We start from the raw sequence: 16742 nt of genomic DNA, 5'->3' as shown, positions 1-16742 counted from the left end.
CTTAGGGATTGTGAAGACCTAGTGTCTACTCATGCTGCTGCCAACTCCAGGCTGTGCCATTCAGACACTATATGGTCTCCTTATGCTTCAACCACCTCCAGGCTGTGTAATTCAGACACTATATGGTCTCTTCATGCTTCAGCCACCTCCAGGCTGTGTCATTCAGCCACTATATGGTCTCCATATATTGGCTGTGTATTGTAGTAAACATGTGGTTATCCTTGAGTTACTCTCCCAGCATTATTGCCATGTTGATACCAGACCAGTAATAAAAGGAATATTGCCAAGTACTAGCAGAAACAGGGAACTGTGGATACTGACCACTGGCTGTTGGAATTAACTGACTATCCCAGGTGGCAGATTTACCATTTTGATGTTCCTCAGTTCCAGTATTCTTTTGGCCATTCATTCTTTGGTGTGGTTCTTCAGTTGCAGAATTAAGTTGTATCATGTTTTCCTGTTCCTTCGATGAGCTAATGTCACTGGAACACACAATACTCATATTGTCATCTAATGAAGGATCCTTTTCTTTAGAGAACGTATCTATCATTTTATTATTTTGAATGTCAGGTGGTATTCTGACAATTTCTGATTATAAAGTAATTTTGTAATCTGGGACAAAGGTAAAAATAAATATTTTTTTTAAGTGTACTGTAGCACTTTTTTCTGCCCTTATTAGTGCATACCACATACCGACATTTAAGTAGTGTACTATTTTGTACCTGTTAATCTGTCAAGGGTCTATATACTGTGAAAGGACAGCCAATAGTACACACCTGCTGCTGTTCTAGACAAATACTGTTTTAAGTGAAGTGAAGCGTATTGTACTCCCCTCACATACGCAATAAGTATGTCAGGCAGAGTAGTGAAATTTCAATTACAAAATCCATGATATAAATTTAAAAATCTTAAATTTAAAAATCATAGATTTCAATGGTCTTGTCATGCTGCTGCCAACTCCAGGCTGTGCCATTCAGACACTATATGGTTTACTGATGCTGCTGTGCCTGGGCATAAAACATTTTGTTATAGCAGCACTAGCTACCCAAAATCTTCAGTTTAAATTTCAAACCGTCTTTTTTTGTTAGGGATTGTGAAGCCCTTGGGTCTCCTCATGCTTCAGCCAACTCCAGGCTGTGTCATTCAGGCAGTATATGGTTTACTGATGCTGCTGGGCCTGGGAATAACATTTTTTTTATAGTAGCACTAGCTACCCAAAATCTTCAATTTAAATTTCAAACTTCCCCTTTTTCCTTAGGGATTGTGAAGCCCTGGGGTCTCCTCATGCTTCAGACAACTCTAGACTGTGCCATTCAGACACTATATGGTCTCCTCCTACTGATACCACCTTCAGGCTCTCTCATTGTGCTGCCCTGTGACATGTGACTCAATAGAATAGGTCCTTTGTACCCACACGCCGGGGCCCAGGGCACTAAAACTTGGGAGTTAAAAGTTCCATTTCAAAACCTCAATTTCAATTTCAAAATCTTAGATTTCTATTTAAAATTCTTATATTTCAATGGTCTCCTCAAGCTTACTTGGTTACTGATACTGCTGGGACTGGGTCTGGGAATAACATTTTTGTTATGGTAGCACTAGCTACCCAAAATCTTCGGTTTAAATTTCAGAATTTATCTTGTAATCTTAGGGATTGTGAAGGCCTAGTGTCTACTCATGCTGCTGCCAACTCCTGGACGTGCCATTCAGACACTATATGGTCTCCTCATGCTTCAGCCAATTCCAGAATCTTCGGTTTAAAATTCAAACTTCGTCTTTTTTTCTTAGGGATTGTGAAGCCCTGGTGTCTATTCATGCGGCTGGCAACTCCAGGCTGTGCCATTCAGGCAATACAGTGACCCCCCCCGACCTACGATGGCCCCAACATATGATTATTTCAACATCGCATGTTTAAGGCAGTAACAACATACGATGCTTTTGTATGTCGGAGCCATCGCATAAACGGCTATCCGGCAGCGCTGACTACTTCAGCCGCCGCCAGATAGCCATTTACGATGCCCCGTGTGCTCCGGTGATGGTCTCCTACCTGTCTTCAGGGCTCCGGAGCGTCCTCTACAGGATCCCATCCATCGCCGGCACTCTCCATCGTCGTCATCACGTCGCCACGCACGCCGCCCCGTCATCCAATAGGAGCGGCGTGCGTAGTGACGTGATGACGGCGACGTGAGAGCGATGTACCCGGGCAGCAGAGACGTTCCGGAGCGGCGGAGATACCACGGGGACATGGCGACAGCGATGGACCAGCGGCAGCGGTGACCAGCGGTGGACCAGGGCAGCGGTGACGGGTCCGGAGCGGCGGGGATAGGTGAGTACAACTTCCTATACTTTACATTGCACGGATCCCTCAACATTCGATGGTTTCAACAAACCATGGTTCATTTGCAACGGATTACCATCGTATGTTGGGGGACCACTGTATAGGGTTTAGCTGCTGGGTTTAGCTGCTGGGTCTGGGAATAAAAACTTTTGTAATGGTAGTACTAGCTACCAGAAATCTTCACTTTAAATTTTTTTCTTAGGGATTGTGAAGCCCTGGGGTCTCCTCATGCTTCAGCTAACTCCAGGTTGTGCTATTCAGACACTATATGGTCTCCTCCTACTAATGCCACCTCCAGGCTCTGTCACTGTGCTGCCATGCGACATGTGATTCCTTGTTAGATTACGTCCTTTGTACACACACGGCGGGGCCCGGGACACTAAAACTTGGTAGTTAAAAGTTCCACTTCAAAATCCTCAATTTCAATTTCAAAATCTTAGAATTCTATTTAAAATTATTATATTTCAATGGTCTCCTCATGCTTTTGCCAACTCCAGGCTGTGTCATGCAGGCAATATATGATTTGTTGTTGCTGCTAGGACTGGGTCTGGGAATAAAAATGTTGTTATGGTAGCATTAGCTACCCAAAATTTTCGGTTTAAATTTCAGAATTTATCTTATATTCTTTGGGATTGTGAAGGCCTAGTGTCTAGTCATACTGCTGCCAATTCCTGGCTGTGTCATTCAGACACTATTTGGTCTCCTCATGCTGCTAACACCTCCACACTGTGTTATTCAGCCACTATATGGTCTCCTCATGCTGCGAACACCTCCACGCTGTGTAATTCAGCCACTATATGGTCTCCTCATGCTGCCAACACCTCCATGCTGTGTCATTTAGCCACTATATGGTCTCCTCATGCTTCAGCCTCATCCAAGCTGTGTCATACAGCCACTATATGGTCTCCTCATGCTGCCGCCACCTACAAGCTGTGTCATTAAGGCACTATATGGTCTCCTCATGCTGCGAACACCTCCACACTGTGTCATTCAGCCACTATATGGTCTCCTCATGCTGCCAACACCTCCACGCTGTGTCATTCAGCCACTATATGGTCTCCTCATGCTGCCAACACCTCAACGCTGTGTCATTCAGCAACTACATGGTCTCCTCATGCTGCCAACACCTCCACGCTGTGTAATTCAGCCACTATATGGTCTCCTCATGCTTCAGCCTCATCCAAGCTGTGTCATCCAACCACTATATGGTCTCCTCATGCTGCCGCCATCTACACGCTGTGTCGTTCAGGCACTATATGGTCTCCTCATGCTGCAAACACCTCCACACTGTGTCATTCAGCCACTATATGGTCTCCTCATGCTGCCAACACCTCCACTCTCTGTCATTCAGCCACTATATGGTCTCCTCATGCTGCCAACACCTCCACGCTGTGTCATTCAGCCACTATAAGGTCTCCTCATGCTGCCAACACCTCCGCGCTGTGTCATTCAGCCACTATATGGTCTCCTCATGCTGCCAACACCTCCACACTGTGTTATTCAGCCACTATATGGTCTCCTCATGCTGCCAACACCTCCATGCTGTGTCATTCAGCCACTATATGGTCTCCTCATGCTTCAGCCTCATCCAAGCTGTGTCATCCAGCCACTATATGGTCTCCTCATGCTGCCGCCACCTACACTCTGTGTCATTCAGCCACTATATGGTCTCCTCATGCTGCCAACACCTCCACACTGTGTCATTCAGCCACTATATGCTCTCCTCATGCTGCCAACACCTCCATGCTGTGTCATTTAGCCACTATATGGTCTCCTCATGCTTCAGCCTCATCCAAGCTGTGTCATACAGCCACTATATGGTCTCCTCATGCTGCCGCCACCTACAAGCTGTGTCATTAAGGCACTATATGGTCTCCTCATGCTGCGAACACCTCCACACTGTGTCATTCAGCCACTATATGGTCTCCTCATGCTGCCAACACCTCCACGCTGTGTCATTCAGCCACTATATGGTCTCCTCATGCTGCCAACACCTCAACGCTGTGTCATTCAGCAACTACATGGTCTCCTCATGCTGCCAACACCTCCACGCTGTGTAATTCAGCCACTATATGGTCTCCTCATGCTTCAGCCTCATCCAAGCTGTGTCATCCAACCACTATATGGTCTCCTCATGCTGCCGCCACCTACACGCTGTGTCGTTCAGGCACTATATGGTCTCCTCATGCTGCAAACACCTCCACACTGTGTCATTCAGCCACTATATGGTCTCCTCATGCTGCCAACACCTCCACGCTCTGTCATTCAGCCACTATATGGTCTCCTCATGCTGCCAACACCTCCACGCTGTGTCATTCAGCCACTATAAGGTCTCCTCATGCTGCCAACACCTCCGCGCTGTGTCATTCAGCCACTATATGGTCTCCTCATGCTGCCAACACCTCCACACTGTGTTATTCAGCCACTATATGGTCTCCTCATGCTGCCAACACCTCCATGCTGTGTCATTCAGCCACTATATGGTCTCCTCATGCTTCAGCCTCATCCAAGCTGTGTCATCCAGCCACTATATGGTCTCCTCATGCTGCCGCCACCTACACTCTGTGTCATTCAGCCACTATATGGTCTCCTCATGCTGCCAACACCTCCACACTGTGTCATTCAGCCACTATATGCTCTCCTCATGCTGCCAACACCTCCACGCTGTGTCATTCAGCCACTATAAGGTCTCCTCATGCTGCCAACACCTCCACGCTGTGTCATTCAGCCACTATATGGTCTCCTCATGCTGCCAACACCTCCACACTGTGTTATTCAGCCACTATATGGTCTCCTCATGCTGCCAACACCTCCATGCTGTGTCATTCAGCCACTATATGGTCTCCTCATGCTGCGAACATTTCCACGCTGTGTCATTCAGCCACTATATGGTCTCCTCATGCTGCAAATATTTCCACGCTGTGTCATTCAGCCACTATATGGTCGCCTCATGCTTCAGCCTCATCCAAGCTGTGTCATCCAGCCACTATATGGTCTCCTCATGCTGCCGCCACTTACACGCTGTATCATTCAGGCACTATAGGGTCTCCTCATGCTGCCAACACCTCCACGCTGTGTCATTCAGCCACTATATGGTCTCCTCATCCTGCCAACACCTCCATGCTGTGTCATTCAGCCACTATATGGTCTCCTCATGCTGCCAACACCTCCACGCGGTGTCATTTAGCCACTATATGGTCTCCTCATGCTGCCAAAACCTCCACTCTGTGTCATTCAGCCACTATATGGTCTCCTCATGCTACCAACACCTCCACGATGTGTCATTTAGCCACTATATGGTCTCCTCATGCTGCCAACACCTCCAAGCTGTGTCATTCTGGCACTATATGGTCTCCTCATGCTACCAAAACCTCCACACTGTGTCATTCTGCCACTATATGGTCTCCTCATGCTGCCAACACCTCCAGGCTGTGTCATTCAGCCACTATATGTCTCCTCATGCTGCCAAAACCTCCACTCTGTGTCATTTAGCCACTATATGGTCTCCTCATGCTACCAACACCTCCACGATGAGTCATTTAGCCACTATATGGTCTCCTCATGCTTCAGCCTCATCCAAGCTGTGTCATTCAGACACTATATGGTCTCCTCCTGCTGCCAACACCTCCATGCTGTGTCATTCTGCCACTATATGGTCTCCTCATGCGGCCAACACCTCCACGCTGTGTCATTCTGCCACTAAATGGTCTCCTCATGCTGCCAACACCTCCACGCTGTGTCATTCAGCCACTATATAGTCTCCTCATGCTACCAACACTTCCACAATGTGTCATTTAGCCACTATATGGTCTCCTCATGCTGCCGCCACCTACACGCTGTGTCATCCAGCCACTATATGGTCTCCTCATGCTGCCAACACCTCCACACTGTGTCATTCAGCCACTATATGGTCTCCTCATGCTGCCAACACCTCTACGCTGTGTCATTCAGCCACTATAAGGTCTCCTCATGCTGCCAACACCTCCACGCTGTGTCATTCAGCCACTATATGGTCTCCTCATGCTGCCAACACCTCCACACTGTGTTATTCAGCCACTATATGGTCTCCTCATGCTGCCAACACCTCCATGCTGTGTCATTCAGCCACTATATGGTCTCCTCATGCTGCGAACATTTCCACGCTGTGTCATTCAGCCACTATATGGTCTCCTCATGCTGCAAATATTTCCACGCTGTGTCATTCAGCCACTATATGGTCGCCTCATGCTTCAGCCTCATCCAAGCTGTGTCATCCAGCCACTATATGGTCTCCTCATGCTGCCGCCACTTACACGCTGTAATGACACAGCATGGAGGTGTTGGCAGGATGAGGAGACCATATAGTGGCTGAATGACACAGCGTGGAGGTGTTGGCAGCATGAGGAGACCCTATAGTGCCTGAATGATAATTCAGGCACTATAGGGTCTCCTCATGCTGCCAACACCTCCACGCTGTGTCATTCAGCCACTATATGGTCTCCTCATCCTGCCAACACCTCCATGCTGTGTCATTCAGCCACTATATGGTCTCCTCATGCTGCGAACATTTCCACGCTGTGTCATTCAGCCACTATATGGTCTCCTCATGCTGCAAATATTTCCACGCTGTGTCATTCAGCCACTATATGGTCGCCTCATGCTTCAGCCTCATCCAAGCTGTGTCATCCAGCCACTATATGGTCTCCTCATGCTGCCGCCACTTACACGCTGTGTCATTCAGCCACTATATGGTCTCCTCATGCTGCCGCCACCTACACGCTGTGTCCTCCAGCCACTATATGGTCTCCTCATGCTGCCAACACCTCCACACTGTGTCATTCAGCCACTATATGGTCTCCTCATGCTGCCAACACCTCTACGCTGTGTCATTCAGCCACTATAAGGTCTCCTCATGCTGCCAACACCTCCACGCTGTGTCATTCAGCCACTATATGGTCTCCTCATGCTGCCAACACCTCCACACTGTGTTATTCAGCCACTATATGGTCTCCTCATGCTGCCAACACCTCCATGCTGTGTCATTCAGCCACTATATGGTCTCCTCATGCTGCGAACATTTCCACGCTGTGTCATTCAGCCACTATATGGTCTCCTCATGCTGCAAATATTTCCACGCTGTGTCATTCAGCCACTATATGGTCGCCTCATGCTTCAGCCTCATCCAAGCTGTGTCATCCAGCCACTATATGGTCTCCTCATGCTGCCGCCACTTACACGCTGTATCATTCAGCCACTATATGGTCTCCTTATGCTACCAACACCTCCACGATGAGTCATTTAGCCACTATATGGTCTCCTCATGCTGCCAACACCTCCAAGCTGTGTCATTCTGACACTATATGGTCTCCTCATGCTGCCAACACCTCCATGCTGTGTCATTCTGCCACTATATGGTCTCCTCATGCTGCCAACACCTCCACGCTGTGCCATTCTGCCACTAAATGGTCTCCTCATGCTGCCAACACCTCCACGCTGTGTCATTCAGCCACTATATGGTCTCCTCATGCTACCAACACTTCCACAATGTGTCATTTAGCCACTATATGGTCTCCTCATGCTTCAGCCTCATCCAAGCTGTGTCATTCAGCCACTATATGGTCTCCTCATGCTGCCAACACCTCCACGCTGTTTCATTCTGCCACTATGAGGTCTCCTCATGCTGCCAACACCTCCAAGCTGTGTCATTCAGCCACTATATGGTCTCCTCATGCTGCCAACACCTCTACGCTGTGTCATTCAACCACTATATGGTCTCCTCATGCTGCCAACACCTCCACATTGTGTCATTCAGACACTATATGGTCTCCTCATACTGATGCCACCTATAGGCTCTGTCATTGTGCCGCTCAGCTGCAGTAATTCTAAAAGTGATGCCGGTAATCTGCATGTTATTCTGAACAACAGTATTATTTCACTACCCCAGAACACTCCATGTGTGTGTTAGAACACAGCAAAGTGTTCTCCACCCCTATCAAGGCTCTCTGTAGGACAGAAATAACTGTTTTTAATATAGATTCCCCACGAATAAATTCATGTCGAAAAAATTTTTGGGAAAAATTCGGCGACTCTGGTATGGGCTTATCTACCTTGGCAAAAAACATCAGATCCTAGAACCCGGCAAAATATCAAATTGTGCCCGAGAGGTGGAACACTCTTGTCCAAACCAACAGTGCTATGGGTGCCTGAGAGGCTACCTTCCAGTAAACATGACTTTACAGTGGTGTTCCAACCTCTTATATAGGACTTGCATATTTAATGTCACATATGGGCAGGGAAAGAGTGCTGCCCTGATCTCACCCACTCCCTCTGACCCTGCCTACTTGCCTATCCGCCCTAAACAGCGGATCGACAACCACGGTCCCTTCCTTAATAAGTGATGGAAGTCACTGTCAACAAAATAAACTACAAAACAGACACAGGTCGGGATAAAGTCAGGAAGCACACAAACTAACAGAAAGAATACTAAACAAACACACACAATTAGTCCACTAGCCGAGTCTATACCAGGAGTTGTCAAAGGTGCCAAATCGCAAATACCAGAGAAGAGTCAGGAAGTGAAGCCAGAAAGTCAAAAATACCAGGAGAATGGAGTACAGGGTAAATACGCTAGCTACAGGACGAAACCTCTTTTGCAGGTGAGGTATGAGAGCACACTGCAGGCTTATATAAGCAACCAGACAGGTGCTCTCATCAAGGTGAGCTGACCAGTCAGACGACTAGACGTAGCCCAGCTACCAAAACAAACAAAATAAACATCAGAACAGGTTAACTCTACAAGTTCTGACATTTAAAGGTCCAGATGACCACTAGGTCACTACATTTCTCAAGGAATTTCCCCTTACCATCTGCAGTTGTGGATGTACAAATGTGCTCACTGTCATCACTTGCAGTCCACATTGTTGTAAGGCAGAACTATTCACAACACAGTCTTAGGCCAGTTTCAGACCAGTGTCGGATGCATTTTTGAATCCATATTATGAATAAAAGTCCTTACCCGACCACAGATCTAGATGTTCAAACTTACAGCCTTATGTATCATTATACCACCTTCTCCTTCTGAATGGCAACCAAGACCCTGGTTACTGTGGTCATCAAGTGAGGCAGAAGATGACGACACTACTGATACAATGGGCTGTCAGTAATTACCTGGCATATAATGAAGACGCCTGACCTCTATAAAGAGAAGTAATGTTAGCTTAACACACTAGGAAAGCAGTAATGAACATTTCTTAAAGGTATACACATATGTTCTTATAGGGGGCAAGTATAGGTTACTTAAGCTACACTCTCTATACACATCTGCCTGCTCCTGCTGGTAACTTGACCCGTCTATATCCTATAAATGCTCTCTTTAGGATTTCTAATCATATATGAACTGAAAGTTCTTGTTCTGTTCTGATAGAGGCGGATTTGACACAATGACTCATCCGCACATTGAACATTTAACAATATGTGAAATAGTGTATTGTTTTCATAAAACCACAAAAGTAGCAAAGTATTAGAGATAATAGAAAATATTGGACTGATAACGCTACGTATTATGCAGCACCATATTGTGCGATGTGCCCCATGAATAGTGATTGTACAGTAGGATTTCGGTGAACATTGCACTGCATGGCAGCGACTGATAGAAAGCACAATAATAGCTGTGTGCTCAGTAATGTGGATTGTAGCTCAGTGCCTGGTGATTGGAAACAAGCCTGTGTTAAGTCATGTTTACTGGCAACCATCCATGGCAGAAGCGTAAAAAACACAACACAATGCCAACCCTCCATACATAATTACACTGTTCTAACATCCCTAAAAATTAAAGAGAATAGCTGCAATTAAATCCCAATTAATGCTTCAGGGAAAAAAACATTTAGAAAGAAGGAATTGGTAAAAATAATTGAATCTAACAATGGAATGAAATATTTCAATGACTAATCTATAAATACTACTTTTACAAGCGTATATAAGCCAAGATTGTACCCTGAAGCATAAGAATAAGACTGAGAGACCTGGTACTAAGTACTCTGCACACAGACTTGGCATGTTGCGCCAATTTATTCACAATGAAGAAGTTAAGCCGTGTGCACCATGGATTTAACGCTTGACATAATATGGAATATGACCATTAGGAAGAACTCAGTTCTAACACCTTACAGGGCACTTCCTTTAGAATACTAATTGGTTCCAACAGGAAAACATGGCTGGTTACCTCCTAATATAGCACCACACCTGTCCATAGTTCATGTCTAGTACTGCAGCAAATTGTTATTCCCTCGCAGGGCTACAATACTGCCCAGGGTTTAAATACAACACAACGGGGGACATTTACTAATCTAGTCTATTCTGGGCATGCTTATAGACCAGCGTATGTGGTAGTCTCTTGTCTATTGTGCTCCTAATTTATCAAAGGTCTCACAGCCCTTGATAAATTCTGTGCTCAGACTTCAGGTTCTACAGCTTAAACTGCATTTAGACCTGCTGCAACATGGTCTGACATTTCAGCGTATTTTGGGCAGATGCGACTTGTCGCACAAAAGTCGCACTTGATAAATTCAGCACCAATGCATTTTCCAATGCATTTCCGTCTAAAATAGACTTGCATGCATCATGTTCTAAAAATCCTCTACAGCAAAAGTCGCAGAAAAGTCGCACATATTTAGACTGCAACTTTCTGTGCGACAAATTTAGACAGGAAAAACCAGTCTAAATCCTTTGATAAATCTCCCCCAACCTCTTTAAATTTAAGCTAGGCTTACATGATAAAAAAAATCAAGTAAATGTTGCTGTGCAATACTAAAGGGTTTCCCCCCAAGAACATATCACTTGTCCACAAGATAGGTGATGTGTCTGATCAGCAGAAGGACAATTTCTGGGACTCCCACTGATCAACAGACCAAGGGTAATTTCCTGTGTCCCCATGTTTGAATGAAGTGGTTGTTTAACACGTATACTGCTGCTTCATTTAGTTATATGAGCCTTCTGAAATAGCGATTACGGTGCTTGGCTATGTTCAATAGGCCTGTATAGTTGAAGGGAACAAAGGCGCACATGTTTAGCTGGCACTCTGGGTGGAGATTCAGCAGTGTGGATGGGCCCTTAGCCTGGCTCCGGTTAGATCGGTGTGAACATCTCTTTGCCCTGTACTTGTTAAGAGTTCTAGTTATGAGAAATGGAAAGTCGTCCAGCTCACCACCGCCGCCTCAGTACACGGACTCGTGCGGACACCACGAGGACGGAAAAATGGAAAATAGAAGAATGTCCAGCACAAAAGCACGATGCAAGATGATGATTTATTGTGAATTCACACAGCAAATAGCAACACGGATCATGGAGTAGGGTGACGCGTTTCAGCAACCTTAGTCGCCTTAGTCATACCCTATGACTAAGGCGACTAAGGTTGCTGAAACGCGTCACCCTACTCCATGATCCGTGTTGCTATTTGCTGTGTGAATTCACAATAAATCATCATCTTGCATCGTGCTTTTGTGCTGGACATTCTTCTATTTTCCTGTTAAGAGTTCTAGTCAGTCAACAAAATTTTCATTTCCTAGTATCTGCTATTGCTAGGCATACATACACCTAGTATAGTAGAAAACTGAGAAAAACTTCAGCTCACCTCTGCTGTGCTTGCCCGGATCCTTACACAGCCAAGTGATAGACATTGCAAACAGTAAAGAAGAAATTTTGATCCAGCACTGCTAAAATGTCCACATTTATTGAAATCCTTTAAAAGAGTATACAGGGTGGGCTATTTATATGGATATACCTTAATAAAATGGGAATGGTTGGTGTTATTAACTTCCTGTTTGTGGCACATTAGTATATGTGAGGGTGGAAACTTTTCAAGATGGGTGGTGACCATGGCGGCCATTTTGAAGTCGGCCATTTTGAATCCAACTTTTGTTTTTTCAATAGGAAGAGGGGCATGTGACACATCAAACTTATTGGGAATTTCACAAGAAAAACAACGATGTGCTTGGTTTTAATGTAACTTTATTCTTTCATGAATTATTTACAAGTTTCTGACCACTTATAAAATGTGGTCAATGTGCTGCCCTTTGTGTTGGATTGTCAATGCAACCCTCTTCTCCCACTCTTCACACACTGATAGCAACACCGCAGGAGACATGCTAGCACAGGCTTCCAGTATCCATAGTTTCAGGTGCTGCACGTCTCGTATTTTCACAGCATAGACAATTGCCTTCAGATGACCCCAAAGACAAAAGTCTAAGGGGGTCAGATCGGGAGACCTTGGGGGCCATTTAACTGGCCCACGATGACCAATCCACTTTCTAGGAAACAGTTAATCTAGGAATGCTCGGTCCTGACACCCATAATGTGGTGGTGCACCATCTTGCTGGAAAAACTCAAGGAACGTGCCAGCTTCAGTGCATAAAGAGGGAAACACATCATCATGTAGCAATTTTGCATATCCAGTTGAATGGCCCCCAAGGTCTCCCGATCTGACCCTCTTAGACTATTATCTTTGTGGTCATCTGAAGGCAATTGTCTATGCTGTGAAGATACAAGATGTGCAGCACCTGAAACTACAGATACTGGAAGCCTGTGCTAGCATTTCTCCTGCGGTGTATATAGTAGTATATAGCAGTGTATACGGATACTGGAAGCCTGTGCTAGCATTTCTCCTGCGGTGTATATAGTAGTATATAGCAGTGTATACGGATACTGGAAGCCTGTGCTAGCATTTCTCCTGCGGTGTATATAGTAGTGTATACGGATACTGGAAGCCTGTGCTAGCATTTCTCCTGCGGTGTTGCTATCAGTGTGTGAAGAGTGGGAGGAGAGGGTTGCATTGACAATCCAACACAATGGGCAGCACATTGAACACATTTTATAAGTGATCAGAAACTTGTAAATAACTTATGAAAGAATAAAGTTACATTAAAACCAAGCACATCATTGTTTTTCTTGTGAAATTCCCAATAAGTTTGATGTGTCACATGACCCTCTTCCTATTGAAAAAACAAAAGTTGGCCGCCATGGTCACCACCCATCTTAAAAAGTTTCCCCTTTCACATGTACTAATGTGCCACAAACAGGAAGTTAATATCACCAACCATTTCCATTTTATTAAGGTGTATCCATATAAATGGCCCACCCTGTAGAATAAACACAACACACCACCATGCTAACACACCACTCAGCTGAAATTACATGTGGCCTACATACACCTACGCCACATGCCTTTTGCCTAGGTCTACAATCACATCATAATTCCTGTTCATGTTTCTGTCCACACTGTGAGGATATGGTCCACAATATTCCGGTCCCGAGAGGGAGAATTTAGTTTTCGTAAGAGAGGTGAATGCTAAACAATTGTATCTAATTTTGGGCACCTGTATATAAGAAGGACATGGCTGAACTGGAGAGTGTACAGAGGAGGGTGACAAAGACTATTAATGATATGGGAGGATTACAGGACCAAGACAGGTTATCAAGCTTGGGATTATTTGATCACAATGTACAAATATATGAATGGACAGTACAGAGATCTTTCTAGTGATCTTTTTACCATAGATCGGTAACATGACAAGGGGGCATCCTCTACGTCTATAGGAAAGAAGGTTTCACCTTTATCACAGGCAAAGATTCTTTACTGTAAGAGCAGTGAGACTATGGAACTCTCTGCCACATGATGTTGCAATGTCTGACTCAATAAACAAGTTCAAGGGGGCCTGGATGTTTTTCTGGAAAAATATTATATTACAAGCTATGGATACTAGATTTATGGGGGTAGAACACTGATTTAAAGGGGTACTCCGGTGGTCAACATGTTTTTCCGTTTGTGACTTACCCTATTTGTTTTGTTTCATTTCTATTCTTGTTGCTTAGCCTACTTTATTTCCGTTCTTTGTTGTCTCTTTATCCCCCACTTTGTTTTCCTATCTTTGCTTCTATTTCCTGTTTCTTGCTGTGCTGAAAACTACAGATCCCAGCATGCCACATGCCTTGCTGGTTTGGGGTGGCTCCTTTTTTTGGTTTGTTTGTTCCGCCCTTTACCCACCCTACTATTTTTCCGGGTCAGCCCCCTTATACACAGCACAGTAAGATAATCAGCCTTGGTTGGGATACACACACACACAAAAGGGACTACAACTCCCAGCATGTGTCATTCAGGAGTCTTCAGTCTGTGATATAACACCAGCATGCTGCCTCTGTAGTCTTCTGGGGGTTGTAGTTCACCACACCTCTGTAGGGCATACACCAGTGTTTCCCAACCAGGGTGCCTCCAGGTGTTGAAAAACTACAACTCTCAGCATGCCCTGACAGCCTTTGGGCATGCTAGGAGTTGTAGTTTTGCAACAGCTGGAGGCACACTGGTTGGGAAACACTGGTGTAACATGATGTGTATGCTGAATAGGCTAGAACAGTGTTTCCCAACCAGTGTGCCTCCAGCTGTTGCAAATCTACAACTCCCAGCATGCCCAAAGTCTCTCAGGGCATGCTGGGAGTTGTAGTTTTGCAACAGCTGGAGGCACACTGGTTTGTAAAAACTAGCATACACACACACAACAGGGACTACAACTCCCAGCATGTGTCATTCAGGAGTCCCCCCCTCCCCCTTCACATATAGAGATCATTCCCAGAATGAGATTTATTCCCCTGCAGTCCATACATCCCCGGCCCGTGCACCTTCCCATCCTCCCCTTCAGATAACACTTATCTTCTCTGAGAGGTCCTTCTCCTGTGCAGACCTGTGTCCTTAGAATACAGAGCAGGGGGAGGGGAGGTGAGGAGCTGTGTACTCAGCTGGATGAGATGAGGGGGCGTGGCTTATTCCTCTCTTGCAGACAGAGAAGAAAAAAGCTGTGACATCTTGTCCACAACAGACTCAGAACTGTGGACAACAGTAAAAGAAAACCCTCTGAACTACAGAACTTCCTGCCCAACAAACATGTAAGAAAAACACAATCATGCTGCCAAAACATATAACACATGTATATTGCAAAAAAACTGAACTTACAAAGAAGGTGCCATATAGTCAAAAAAATTAACCACCGGAGTACCCCTTTAAGGATTTAGCTATAATTATATATACATATATATATATATATATATATATATATATATATATATATATAATAAATCTGCAGCACTACTTATCCAATATAACAGCGGGTGCCAGCGCCTCAGACCCGATCAAAGTCCATGTAATATAGATGTAGAAAAAGCGCAGCACTCCTCAGGTACGTGAAAAAAATAGTGGTTTATTGGCTCACATAGCAGCAACGTTTCTGTCCTACCATAGGACAGCTAAAATGACCTCCATTTCTGTAGGGTTTTTCTCTCACAATGGATCTGATGACTTTCTGGTTTTCTCTCTGACCCTGCTGTTTCCAGGTAACAGAGAACACACTTTCCCACATACCTCCTTGCTAACATGCACAGTGGAGACCGACTGCCATTACCTTCAGTTGGACAGTTTTCAAAGCAATGCAGGCACATGGGGGATTAGTAAGTTTATGGAGGAGATTCATCAAGACCTGTGCTGAGAAAAATTGACCAGTTGCCCATAGCAACCAGATTGCTTCTTTTATAAAAAAAAAAAATAATGATAAAGGAGCAATCTGATTGGTTGCTATGGGCAACTGGTCGACTTTTCCTGTGCACAAGTTTTGATTAATCTCTTTACTTATCTGTAAAGCAGTACATTTTCAGAAATGCTTGTACACTTAACCCCTTAAGGACCAGGCCATTTTACACCTTAGGACCAGAGCGTTTTTTGAACATCTGACCACTGTCACTTTAAGCATTAATAACTCTAAGACGCTTTTACCTATCATTCTGATTCCGAGATTGTTTTTTCGTGACATATTCACTTTATGTTATTGGTAAAATTTTGTCGATACTTGCATCGTTTCTTGGTGAAAAATTCCAAAATTTTATGAAAAAATTGAAAATTTTGCATTTTTCTAACTTTGAAGCTCTCTGCTTGTAAGGAAAATGGATATTCAAAATAAAAAATTTTTATTCACATATACAATATGTCCACTTTATGTTTGCATCATAACATTTACGAGTTTTTACTTTCGGAAGACACCAGAGGGCTTCAAAGTTCAGCAGCAATTTTCCAATTTTTCACAAAATTTCCAAAATCACAATTTTTCAGGGACCAGTTCAGGTTTGAAGTGGATTTGAAGGGTCTTCATCTTAGAAATTAACCATAAATGACCCCATTATAAAAACTGCACCCCCCAAAGTATTCAAAATGACATTCAGTCAGCGTTTTAACCCTTTAGGTGTTTCACAGGAATAGCAGCAAAGTGAAGGAGAAAATTCACAATCTTCATTTTTTACACTTGCATGTTCTTGTAGACCCAATTTTTGAATTTTTACAAGGGGTAAAAGGAGAAAATGTATACTTATATTTGTAGCCCAATTTCTCTCGAGTAAG

At 44.6% G+C, this 16742-nt stretch overlaps 1 long non-coding RNA gene across 2 annotated transcripts in view; it reads right to left on the bottom strand.

Moving 5' to 3' along the window:
* LOC130295163 (uncharacterized) overlaps positions 1–15770 on the bottom strand; it is a 45264-nt gene extending 29494 nt beyond the window's left edge. For both annotated transcript variants that reach the window (XR_008848715.1, XR_008848713.1), the window contains exon 1: positions 15717–15770. This is a non-coding gene — a long non-coding RNA (uncharacterized LOC130295163). The remainder of the gene's footprint in view (positions 1–15716) is intronic.
* Positions 15771–16742: the final 972 nt, after the last annotated feature.

Source organism: Hyla sarda, chromosome 11 (genome assembly GCF_029499605.1).
Source record: "Hyla sarda isolate aHylSar1 chromosome 11, aHylSar1.hap1, whole genome shotgun sequence".
NCBI lineage: Eukaryota > Metazoa > Chordata > Amphibia > Anura > Hylidae > Hyla > Hyla sarda.
This window is presented reverse-complemented; position numbering and strand designations above follow the sequence as displayed.